General features: G+C 50.0%; 1 long non-coding RNA gene across 1 annotated transcript; it reads right to left on the reverse strand.

Annotated features, from left to right (window-relative positions):
* Window positions 1–9,978: 9,978 nt before the first annotated feature.
* Window positions 9,979–13,088, reverse strand: LOC111529217. The gene is made up of 3 exons (XR_002727352.1): window positions 13,065–13,088; window positions 12,566–12,693; window positions 9,979–10,061 (listed from the first exon to the last, which is right to left on the reverse strand). It is a non-coding gene; the product is annotated as an uncharacterized LOC111529217 (long non-coding RNA).
* Between the last annotated feature and the right edge of the window lie 422 nt (window positions 13,089–13,510).

The raw sequence follows: 13,510 nt of genomic DNA on the forward strand, positions 1-13,510 counted from the left end.
GTGAAGCTGAGCCTTCTCTTTTGATTGCTCCCACCTCCCAGATCCAGAGACAGCTGGTTCCTCCTGCTTCCTGCTCACAGCTCCGGGAAAGCATCCTGGTGCAGAAAGTCAGTGAAACACCAGGTGGCCTGAGATATCTTCCCAGGACCCCAAGGTGACTAGATGGGGCTATCTTATCAACCCTGGGATGCAATGAAAGGGGCAAAGCCCTGCAAAAGAAACTGGACCCAGGGCACTGAGGGGAGCCTAGGTCCCATCTGAGTGCTCTGCACAGGGACAGGAGGAGAGACAGTTGGGGGTTTTGTAAGGGAGGGGATAGGTGGGTGGTAGTAATGAGGGGTGTTCAAGTCGGTGCCCAGCAACCAAGAGGAGGAAGGAGGGAGAGGGGGGATCAAGCAAGCCGTAGCTTCAAGCACAGCTGGATCCACAACTCTGAGGCTTGGGCTATGATGGCTGTTGCCCATCCCCTGCCCCCATATCACCCAGGTCTCAGTCACCTTCCTCTCTGTGACATAATAGCCTCATAGCCTCCTCCCTAGGGCTCCCTCCTTCCACTTACCACAAATCCATTCTCCATATACTGTTAAAACTGGCCGGGCGTGGTGGCTCAAGCCTGTAATCCCAGCACTTTGGGAGGCCGAGACGGGCGGATCACGAGGTCAGGAGATCGAGACCACCCTGGCTAATATGGTGAAACCCCGTCTCTAATAGAAAATACAAAAAACTAGCCGGGCGACGAGGCGGGCGCCTGTAGTCCCAGCTACTCGGGAGGCTGAGACAGGAGACTGGCGTGAACCCGGGAGGCGGAGCTTGCAGTGAGCTGAGATCCGGCCACTGCACTCCAGCCTGGGCGACAGAGCGAGACTCCGTCTCAAAAAAAAAAAAAAAACCATGCCACTCCCCTGCTTAACCCCTCTCCCCATGGCCTCCTGACGCCCTCCACATAAAGCGGAAACTCCTTACCCAGGCCCCAGAGGCCCCCGCTGACCTCCCCAACCCCATCTTCTCTCCTCTCCCCTCGATGCCTCTGTCCTTTCTGTCCCTTGAACACACCAAGCACATCCCCTCCTGGCCAACATTGCACCTGCTGTCCCTCCTCCTGGTGCATCGCCATGTGGCCACCCCTTCTCAGAGGGACAGCCCAGATGTTGCTGTCCTCGGCCGCCCAGCCCCCAGCCTTCTGTCCATTCCCCACACCAGCCCTGGCTGCAGCTCCTTCTGCGATGGAAGTGTTCTTTGTCCACTGTCACTAGCCTCTGTCAGAAGTTACCAGCCCCATGTGGCTAACGAGCCCCTAAAATGTGGCTACTGCAATGGAGGAACTAGACTCTTAATTTTCAATTACTCCAATTACTTGAAACTCAAATAGCCACATGGGGCTAGTGGCCACCATTCGGACAGAGCGACTCCAATGTTCCACGTGGTGTAATTTTATTTACTAGCCCTTAACACAAAGTGACATGATCTTACTTCACTTGTTTTCTGTCTCTCTAACCAAAGCATCAGCTCTGTGAGGTGAGGATCGCCTCTGTCTTGTCCACTGCTATATGCTCGGGCTTAGAAGTGGGCCTGGCACACAGTAGGTGCTCAATATGTAATTGCTGAATGCATGAATGCATGAGTAAATGAATGACTCCTAGGGCCATGAACTCTGAATTTCTCCAAAAGGAATGTTAGATCTGCCAGGGATTGCTGCTGTGTGACCTCAAGGCAGGATCTTGCCCTCTCTGAGCTCAGCATACTGACCAAGGGGTACCAGGGCCCCTCTGGTCCTAAGGCTCTGAGACTTCCTGCTGCTTACTCTGCCCAAGCTGCCCCCATCTATTCTTCATCCCCGATGCCCACCCCCAGCCTCCCCAGCCATCTCATAGGAAGGGGGCCAGACGGGCTTCCTGTCCCCAGAGTCTGTGTCTAGAGAGCCATCAAAGCAGGCTGCCTGTACCTGTCTCCTAGCAACAAATGGCCTTCGGAAGTATTTGGGGGTGGGATAAAGTGGTGGCCGTTGTGGGGCTGTGTCCCAAATCAACAGCTCTCCAGCTGGCCAAGGGCAAGTGTTTCCCAGGAGCCAGGCCAGGGCAGGCTTACAGTTGTGGCACATGCACCAGGAGTTGGTTCCAGGGTCCTCCAAGCCTGGGCCCTGCAGTCAGCCACCCTCACCCTCTCGTGCCTGTGCTTGGGGTTCAGAGGGGGCAGGGGGTACTTGGGCCTGACATGCTTCTTGTGGTGACCTGTAGGAACCAGGCATGAGGAAGTGAGGAGTGGGTGCTGTGAGTGACTCGAACCCTGACTACCCCAGCATCCAATGCTCACACATATGCACATGTGCCTACTCAGACACAATACACAACTATCCACACTGACACACACTCGTGCAGAGGCATGGGCACAGACACATGCTTATTTTATTTATTATTTTTATTACTTTTATTTTTAGAGACAAGTTCTTACTCTGTTGCCCAGCCTGAAGTGCAGTCACGCCATCCTAGCTCACTGCACCCTCAATTTCTTGGGCTCAAGCGATCCTCCCGCCTCAGCCTCTCAAGTAGCTGGGACTACAGATGTGTGCCACCGTGCCCAGCTAATTTTTTTTTTTTTTTTTGAGACGGAGTCTCGCTCTGTCGCCCAGGCTGGAGTGCAGTGGCACAATCTCGGCTCACTGCAAGCTCCGCCTCCCGGGTTCACGCCATTCTCCCGCCTCAGCCTCCTGAGTAGCTGGGACTACAGGCGCCCGCCACCAGGCTCGGCTAATTTTTTGTATTTTTAGTAGAGACGGGGTTTCACCGTGTTAGCCAGGATGGTCTCGATCTCCTGAGCTTGTGATCCACCCACCTCGGCCTCCCAAAGTGCTGGGATTACAGGCATAAGCCACCACGCCTGGCCTCTAATTTTTAATTTTTTTTGTAGAGATGAGGTCTCACCATGCTGTCCGGGCTGGTCTCAAACTCCTGGCCTCAAGCAATCCTCCTGCCTCAGCCTCCCAAAGTGTTGGGATTATAGGTATGAGCAACTTGCCAAGCCCAAACATGCACATAGATATGGACACATGGACCCGCATATATACAACAGACATGCAAACATACACAGCTCAATCAGACAGAACAGATACACACAAACAATGACACTCAGACAATCACATAGAAGCCCAGATATATATGCAATGGGTACAGCCAGATAGCCCAGTTGCCCACAAACACACATAAATAGGTACCATCATCTCACAGATCATATAACAGACATGCAAAGATGGATTCATCTGTATAATTCACACGCATATTCCTAAGTCAGAGATGCAGGCACAGACCCCCAGTTAAACAGGCCAACATGCATGTAGACACATAACATGGTCATTTCTAGAGACACCCACAGAGATAGCCAGACCACCCCCCAGATACGCACAGACACAGACACATAAGGAGATGATATATCCATGACTCTTACACACACACACATGCACACACATACACACACACACACACGAGTCATAGCCCCTGAAGTGATCTGGTGAACTAGAAGTGTCAGCCCCCATTCCTGTGGACTCTGAGCAAACCTCCACTCCCCAGCCTGGCTGCACACAGGCACGCAGGCCGGAAGGGCTGCCGCCTCCCCCTGCCCCGGCCAGCTGGCCGTCCTCCAGGCTTGGTGCAGATGGTGGGGCCAGGGCAGGGACAGCCCAGCCTGAGGCCTGTGTTGTCTGCCTCTTGGGTCCTAGGCCTCTTCTTCTTGGCTGTGTGACCCTGAAGGCTCCCTCCCCACAGCTAAGTGGGCCCTGAAAATTTGTGTAACAACCTTGATTTCTGGTTTATTTTGGAAAATTAAAAGATCCGTCACGACTAGGCCCAAATCCTGTAGGACAGATGGCTACGACCGAAGCCATGGAGCTGCTGCCTGTTGTAGGAGCACAGACACCCCAGCTCACTGAGGCCACTGCCGTCACCTGCCTGGCCCTGGAGGCCTCTGAGTGTGCAACCCTGGAACTACCTACTTCCCTGCATGTCTTGAAAAAGAAAAACATGTCAATCCACAGAGTAGGTTACTACAACTTTCCTGGCGCTTTGTTTAGTGATACTTATCAAGAGCCTTAACAATGTGTTTATCTTTTGCCCTAGCAATCCCAACCCATGAATTTATTCTAAGAAAAAAAAATTAAAGAAGTACACAAACATTGTTCATGAATGGTTAGATATGCACATACACATACATATGCAGCCCTGTGTCCCTGCGTGTATGTACATGTGCATATACACACATACATATACATATATATATACACACACATATATATATACGGCTCGCAGAAACCTCTACTTCCTGGGTTCAAGAGATTGTCCTACCTCAGCCTCCCGAGTAGCTGGGATTACAGGCGTGCACCACCATGCCTGGCTAATTTTTTTGTATCTTTAGTAGAGACTGGGCTTCACCATGTTGGCCAGGCTGGTCTTGAACTCCTGACCTCAGGTGATCCGTCCACCCTGGCCTCCCAAAGTGCTGGGATTACAGGCGTGAGCCACCGTGCGCAGCCTACATATATATATATACACATTCATGTAGACATGCACCTTGTTATTAGTATTTTTACAAATACGGCCTCATTCAGTAAAAACTATGTGAGGCTATACTTTCCCCTTAATATACATTTTTATGCTAATAAATATCTACACCCTGATTTTTTGAATAATTTTTGTTTAGTGATTTTAGATTTACAGCAAAGTTCCACAAAGTTCCCATACTCTTCCCCCAACTTCCCCTAATGTGAATATCTTACATAACCATGCTACATTTGTCAAAATTAAAAAACTAACATTAGTAAAACATTATTAGCTGGATGACAGAGTTTATCAGGATTTCGCGAGTTTCCCACTAATGCCCTTTTTCTGTTCCAAGATCTCATCGGGCATCCCACGTGGCATTCAGCCTCCGTCATCTCCTGAGGCTCCTCTGGTTCCTAACAGTTCTGAGTGTTTTCTTGTATTTCATGACCTTGACACTTTCGAAGAGTGCTGCTCAGGTATTTTTTAGAATCCCCCTCATTTGGGTTTGTCTGATGTTTTTCTCATGAGACTGAGGTTACTAGTTTTTGGGTAAAAGACCACAGAGGTGAGGCGCCCCTGTCATTGTGTCAGGGGATACCCAGTAGCCACAAGATTCACCACCAGCGATGTTGAGGGAGCGTCTGCTGAGTTTCTTCACTATAAAAGGACTGTTTTTCTTCTTTCCGTAGTCCATTAGAGGATGAGGATGAAGCTCCGACTCTTGGAAGGGGTGGTTATCTATGTGTATTATTATAATCTTTTTTTATTTTATATGACAGAACATTTTATTCTCGGATATATATATATATCCGAGATCATGCCACTACACTCCAGCCTGGGTGACAGACCGAGACTCCATCTAAAAAAAAAAAAAAAAAAAAGAATTATTGGGATTAGCCCCCATGCCTGGGCAATTTTTTTTTGAGATGCAAGTCTTGCTCTGTCGCCCAGGCTGGAGTGCAGTGGCCGGATCTCAGCTCACTGTAAGCTCCGCCTCCCGGGTTCACGCCATTCTCCTGCCTCAGCCTCCCGAGTAGCTGGGACTACAAGGCGCCCGCCACCTTGCCCGGCTAGTTTTTTGTATTTTTTAGTAGAGACGGGGTTTCACCGTGTTAGCCAGGATGGTCTCGATCTCCTGACCTCGTGATCCACCCGTCTCGGCCTCCCAAAGTGCTGGGATTACAGGCTTGAGCCACCGCGCCTGGCTGCCTGGCTAATTTTTAAAAAATGTTTTTGTAGAGATGGGGTATTGCTGGTCTGGAACTTCTGGCCTCAAGCAATCCTCCTGCCTCGGCCTCCCAAAGTACTAGTATTACAGATGTAAGCCACCACATCTGGCCTCAACAAATAGTTTTCAAACAACTTCTCTGTAACAGACACTGCACACTCTAGTGAACAATGTTTGTATACCTCTTCAATTTTTTTTTTTTTTCTTAGAACAAACTCACAGGTTGGGATCACTAAGACAAAAGGTAAGCACATTGTTAAGGCTCTTGATAAGTATCACTAAACAAAGCTCCAGGAAATTTGTACTAATCTACTCTCTGGATTGACAATTTTATCTTTTTCAGCCTTTTTTTCTTATTACAAAAATAATTTCTGTTTTTAGGAGATAACTGGAAATCACTTACTGGGCATTTAATGATATTAAAGAATTATTGTTTTTTAGGTGTGATAATGGTATTGTGGCTACTCTTTGAAAATAGTTCTTATCTTTTACAGACACACACAATGGATGAGGGAGTATGGTTGAAATAAGACTTGTCCTGAATGGATATGGAAGAGGGTAATGGATACATCCACCTTCATTATATGATTTTCTCTATCTTAGAAGAAAACCAAAGCTTGTATTAAAAATTTTAAACATGATATAAATCTCTAGCTTAGATGTGAGTCCCCATTCTTTCACCTCCCAGGGTTAACTGCAATAAACAGTTAGGTGTATGTGCCCCTGACCTTATCCATGCAAACACTAACTGTGAATATTGCTAACACACATGCTCTTAAAACAAGGATGAGCTAATACAATGCATACCATTTCTCCAACAGCTTTTCACTTCACCATATTTTGAGATGGTTGGCCATGTCAACACTATCTCAGTCTTTAGCAGCTAGCTCCATGGTACTCCCTTACGTCAAAGAACCATAATTTATTCATCCGATTCTCTAATGATAGACAATTAGAGTATCTCCAATGTTTGCTATGAAGAACTATGATGGAATGAACATCCTTGTACATAACATCTGTGTACCTGTGTAAGCAATTTTACAACCTATCTTTCTAGAAGTGGAATCACTATGTCAAAGTGGTCACAGACTTAAAATTTAAATAACATGTCCAACTTGCCCTTCTGGTGGACTTTCTGTGTCCAGTGCACTATATTCTCTCCTAGTGCACATCTGGAGACTATGGTCATTTGGTGACTGCTGTAGAAAAGCCTCAGGGAGTCACAGCTGGAAAGGGCCTCGGAGATCTTGTGGTCTTGCCTCCAGGGAAGGGCGGGACCCAGCCCCCAACGCAGTCAGGGTTGCGTGCAGCTCCCTGGGCTGGAGGTTGTGCAGAGCAGTGCTCATGAAGAGACTGCCCATGTCTGAATCCCAGTCTTACCATTTACTGTTGTATGACCCTGAATACTTGCCCTGTCCGTGCCTCAGTCTCCTTATCTGTGAGTTGGGGATAATACTAATTCTGGGGTGGCAACTGGAAAGGGGCTAGGAGATTTTTCTCGAAGCTACATTTATAAAGTATATGTTTATTTGGGGTGGCTTTCAGGGGATTGATGGAAGATGGGGGGCGGGCATTAAGGACTCCCATCAGGCACCACCAGCGCTGCCAGAGCTAATTTCAAATGAGGACAGCTGGACTTAGTGAGACGTGACGAATGCCCAGCACATGGCACACAGCCTGGCACACTGTCAGTGCTTGATGGTCATGAATTCTTTAGTGTTGACAGGTGCTGGCTGGGACAGGGAGACCAACATTTCAGAGAGACTGTCCAGGAGAGGGAGGCCCGAGCAACAGGAAAAGAGGGGACCCAAGAAACAGCCTAGTCTGGCCTGCCACTTACGACTGTAAATAAAGTTTGATTGCAACACAGCTGCGCCCCTTCATTATGTATTGTCTATGGATGCTTGCACGTGACAATATCAAAGCTTAGTAGTTTCGACAGAGACCATATGGCCTGAAAAGGCTAGAATATTTACTATCTGGCCCTTTACAGAAAAAAATCTGCCAACCCCTGGCATAGGGGTTATAGGCATACTAATACATGCTGACAGTTCTTGAGCTCACACTGTGTTTCAGGGACTATTCTAAGCACATCACATATATACATTTCTTTAGTCCTCACAATACTCCTATGACATGGCTACTATTTATGGTAGCTAGTCTCAGTGGTGGCCCCAGTGAACCACGTCTCCTGAGGCTCATGCCCCTGTTGGCCCCCCATCTAGAGTCTGGGACATCCTGTGCCGTGTGCTGACTAATGGCATGCGGTCGAGTGCCAGGCCTGGCGTTTAGGACGGCCACTTCTGCTTCCTTGCTCTGGGGAACACTGAGGTGCTGCACGCAGAGCAGAAGGGGAAGCCATGGGAAAAGGAGAGGCTCTAAGGTTGCAAGGAGAGGACGAAGGTCCAGCCAGCCCTGTCTCAGTCCAGCCTCCAGTGACCTCACCCAGCTACCATGCAGCCACACTTACAGCAAGCAACTCCAGCAGGACTGCTGGGCAGAGCCCAGTCAACTCTCAGAACCAGAGAGATTAGAAAACGGTGCTCAAGCCACTCTGCTCAGTGGGGTGGGGTGGTTTTCTGCAGCAGTAGCTGGCTGAGACGCACCACACCAGAGCCTTCACCTTTCCACCCTTCTTTATCCAGTGGTTCAAACTCCTGTGTGGCTATGAGAATCCCCCGAGGAGGCTTTATCAACACCAGTTAAATCAGAATATCTGGGAATGGACCAGAATAGGAATCTTTTTTTTTTTTTTTTTTTTTTGAGACAGGGTCTATCTCTGTTACCCAGGCTGTAATAGTACTGTGGCACAATCTCGGCTCACTGCAACCTCTGCCTCCCAGGTTCAAGCCACCCAAGTAGCTGGGATTATAGGCCTGCACCATGATGACCAGCTAATTTTTGTATTTTTAGTAGCGATGAGTTTTGCCACATTGGCCAAGCTGGTCTCGAACTCCTGGCCTCAAGTGATCCATCTGCCTCGGCCTCCCAAAGTGCTGGGGTTACAGGCATGAGCCACTGTGCCTGGCCTCCAGAGTAGCAATTTTTTTAATCCCTCAGGATTTGAGAACCACAGCTCCACACACTATTTCCAAAACTTGCTTAGCAGAAATATTTTAAAAACAGATTCTTTGGCTGGGCACAGTGACTCATATCTGCAGGAGGATCTCTTGAGCCCAGGAGTTTGCCACAGGAGCCATAGGAGTCTCACTATGTTGCCCAGCCTGGGCAACACAGTGAGACCCTGTCTCTACGGGAAAATAAGCAAGGTGGCACATTCCTGTAGTCCCAGCTACTTGGGAGGCTGAGGTGGGAGGATCACCTGGGCCTGGGAGGTCAAAGCTGCAGTGAGCCCAGATCACACCACTGCACTCTTGGGCGACAAAGTATGACCCTGTCTCAACAACAACGACAAAATAGATTCATGCACTCCAACAGACACACAATTCCATGGGAGGCCCTAGAAACCTGTAGCATTCACACATTCCTCCAGATGAAATGTATTATCAATGATTAGTAGAAAAAGGGCGAGATGAGAGCCCAGCTCTCAGGTGTGGAGGACTGTTCGGCAGTTTCCCATCAGGTTAAACATTCACTTCCCAAAACCTAGCCATCCCCACTCTTGGGTATTCCCAATAGAAATAAATGCTTGGCCAGGTGCAGTGGCTCACACCTGTAATCCCAGCACTTTGGGAGCCTGAGGCAGGTGGATCACGAGACCAGGAGATCGAGACCACCCTGGCTAACATGGTGAAACCCCCGTCTCTACTAAAAAAAAATACAAAAAAAATTAGCCAGGTGTGGTCGTGGGCACCTGTAGTTCCAGTTACTCAGGAGGCTGAGGCAGAAGAATGGCCTGAATTCAGGAGGCAGAGCTTGCAGTGAGCCAAGATCCTGCCACTGCACTCCAGCCTGGGTGACAGAGTGAGACTCCATCAAAACGAAAGAAAGGAAAGAAAGGAAAGAAAGAAAGAAAGAAGAAAGGAAGGAAAGAAAGAAGGAAGGAAGGAAGGAAGGAAGGAAGGAAGGAAGAAAGAAAGAAAGAAAGAGCTTATGTCCACCAAAGACAAGCACAAAGATATTTGCAGCATTATTCATAATAGCCCCAAACTGGAAACATCCTGAATGTCTATCCATGGGAACATGGACAGATAAATTGTAGTATTTCCATACGAGGGACTACCAGGCAGCAATGAAAAAGAATGAAGTACTGATACATACGGTAGCCGTGTGGATTGATGAATTTCACAGACATACTGTTGAATGAGAAGAGCCAGGCACAGCTCGCAGTGGATTCCACTCATCTATGGTGATGGAGATCAAAATAGTGGTTACCTCTGGTTATGTGTGTGTAAATTCTGCTCCCTAACAGGACACAGGGAAAACTTCCCAGGATGGCAGTCAGAGCCACAAACCAAGACTTAGCTGCATTTGGGGCTCACCTGAGCAGCCTTTTCTTGCTTGCTTGTTTATTTGTTTATTTGAGATAACCACTATACATTGAGGTGTACACAATGCAGTGAAAAAAGCATACAGCCCAGTGAATCTTTACATGTTTACACTGAGTATTGAACTTCACGAGAAGTGCTGTTCTAGGCCCCTGGAAAGGGAACTCAAGGTTATAAGACACAGACCCTGTCGGTATGGATTCCATAATCTGCTGGAGGAGATATTACAAAGTGGAACGATGGCTTTTCATCCATTTGCCCATAGAGTGTTTTCAGTTTGCTTTTTTTTGAGACGGAGTCTCACTCTGTCGTCCAGGCTGGAGTGCAGGGGCGTGATCTTGGCTCACTGCAAGCTCCGCCTCCTGGGTTCGCATCATTCTCCCGCCTCAGCCTCCCGAGTAGCTGGGACTACAGGCGCCCGCCACCAGGTCCGGCTAATTTTTGTATATTTAGTAGAGATGGGGTTTCACTGGTTTAGCCAGGATGGTCTCAATCTCCTGATCTCGTGATGTGCCCTCCTCGACCTCCCAAAGTGCTGGGACTACAGGTGTGAGCCACCGCGCCCGGCCCCCATGAGGTGTTTTTGAGCCCCTGCTCTATGCCAGGCACTGAGCTAGACAGGGGAAATGGAGTAGCAACCAAGACCCCACCCTACCCTGAGGGTTTTGGAGAGGAGGACAACTAACTGATTCTACCTCTTAAACGTTTTCCAAATTCATTCCCTTGCCTCCCCACCGACCCTATCCTAGTCAGGCTGCTACCCTCTCTCCTCTGCAGCTCTCTCAGTCGTCACCTCTGATTCATTCTCCAGATCAGCAGCCCCTACTTAAGTGGTCAGCCGAAAAAATTGAAAATTGATGACTGCCCCTGGCCCAGGCAGCTCTGGTGCTGGCCTGTGTGGGCTCAAATCTTCACCTGTAGATCTATAATTGTGACCACAGGCAAGTTCCTGATATGTCCTGAGCCTTGTTGTTTAACAACAAAAACCACACCTGTCTCCCTGAAGAGGCTAGGCTTGCACCATCCGCTACTCCTCCCAGTGCCTCTCAGTGCTGGTCACTCCCGCCTCTCTGAACTATCCAGTGATAGAAAGCTGCTTCTGTTCACGAACACACCCTTTGGTTTCAAGGCCTGAGACTCTATAATTGGTGCCCCAGTTTGAGGTGTCTTTGCCTTCACCGTCCCTGGCTGGGTTTTACTCAGCTCCAAACTCAGCCTAGACATTGCCTCCTCCAGGAGCCTTCCCTGAAGCTGCCTATTTATATATGTATATATATATAAATAAAACAAGTTGTACATGCACACAATACTAAATTCAGCAGAAACAAAAGGGATTGCAATGAAAATTAAAAGTAGGTCACCTCTCAAACACCCAGCTCTCCTCCCCAGTGGCAACCTCTCCTATCAGTTTCTGAGTATTCTCTGCAGGGCAGAATTGTCAGTCCTCCGTCCCCTTTTAATTTTGCAAAAATTTAAAGCAACAGAAAAGTTGTAAGAATAATATAATGAACACCTTTTGCCTAGATTCACCAATTAACATTATGTTACTTAACAAGCATTATATCATTTAATGTTCACATTAATCAATTAACGCCAATTTTGTAGATGAGGTCACTGAGGCACCAGGCAGGTTAAGGGACTCGCCCAAGGCCACAGAGGTCCTGCCGGGTGGAGCTGGGCTTTCCCCCTTAGGCTGCCAAAGGACTTTGATCTGCCTTCCCACAGCTCCCTTTGAAGGAAAAGCATTTTCTTACACTAAGTTGAAATCCACCTCCCTGGGATATTTACCAGATGATCGGTGGAAAAGTACACAGCTCTGGAAGCATTTGCTACTTCTCCTCCTAAAACCTCCCCATTCCCTGAGCAACAGCTGCTGTGGCTGCCACTACCACATGCTCCAATGTCACCTCCTCCGTGAAGGCTGGGTTAGCTTACCCCCCTGTTTAAAGACTCACCATGACTCCCAGCTGCCAGTGGGATGACATGTGCACGCCTGGGCTTGGAATACAAGGCCTGGGTGATAGAGCCCTCTTCCAATCCCTCTTGCTCCTTCTTCCCCTATCTCCACCTACAGCCACACTCGACCCTCTCACTGTCCACTTAAACCTCCCCCTCCTCCTTGAGGCCACCGGAATTTTTCTAAAGAGCGCATTTCTCCCCTCTCTGGGCTCCTGCAACCTTCTGCCTGAGCCTTTGACAGCCTTTTCCAGGTTGTCTTTTGGCCAGGAGGCTTGACAATGGAGGATGGGAGTGACAGCTCGGCCCCTTCCTAACAGAGTGATCCTACACAAATTATTCCAGGTGTTTGAACCTTCATTTCTCCAAGCACATCATGGGGGAAAGAATGCCTAGCTCAGTACCTGGCAGAGAGTCAGCCTTCGCTCATCTCCTCTAATGGAGCTGACAGCTCTTCAAGTCCGCTGACATCTTCTCTTAGTCATCCCTTGAAACATTACCCGCTGTTACTTCTCTGCTCCTCAGTCTCCTCCTGTGTAAAATGGGGATGAGAATGGAGAGGTTGTGAAACTTTAATGATCGAGCCCTTGGAGCAGTATCCAGCCCTTCCCGACGCTAACTATGACTCCTGCGAGTGGGCCTGGTTGGTACACAGTAGGTGCTAAACTAATCCTCTCCGAGCTGGGCTTGGGGAAGATGCCTCCGTTGGGTGTACAGCATGGGCGCGGGAAGGCGAGCCTGAGAGCAAGAGGGTTGCGGAGAGGCAGCCTGAGGTCGGCTCCGCCTTCCCCCGCAGCCCCCTCCCGGACCCTGCAGCTGTCAGCCCGGCCGGCCTCGGCGCCAGTCCACCAAACCTGAACGTCCCATGCCGGCGCCCCCACCTTCCCGGCCTGCACAACTTACCTTGCGCTCGGCGGCCCTCGGTCCCGCCCCCGACTTCCATTGGCCCAGAGATTCCTTTGTTAGCGAGAGCGCGCCACCGCCAGTGGCCGGTGGGGCTGCCGATCGCGTTGGGCGCGGCCCCGCCCCGTACGCCCCGGCGCCTCCCCGCTCCCGGCCGCCCGCCCGCCCCGCCCGTAGTGCGTGAGGCGCTCCGCTCCCATTTGCAGCGGTCGCGGGGCGCCGAGGGCAGCGGCGGCGGCGCGGACTAGCCGGGCCGGCGGGCGACCGGCGCCTGAGAGGCGGGCCGCAGCGGGAAGCAGCGGGCCCGAGGCCGCGTCCATGGGCCCGCGGCGGCCGGGCGGCGGCGGTGCGGGTGGGAGCGGGGCGTAGCGCGCGCTGTGAGGCCGGGCGGCGCAGGAGCCTCGGCGCGTGCAGCGAGCCGCCGGCCGGGGAGGAGGCCGGGCCGG

The sequence above is a fragment of the Piliocolobus tephrosceles genome, chromosome 16 (assembly GCF_002776525.5).
Source record: "Piliocolobus tephrosceles isolate RC106 chromosome 16, ASM277652v3, whole genome shotgun sequence".
Taxonomy (NCBI): domain Eukaryota; kingdom Metazoa; phylum Chordata; class Mammalia; order Primates; family Cercopithecidae; genus Piliocolobus; species Piliocolobus tephrosceles.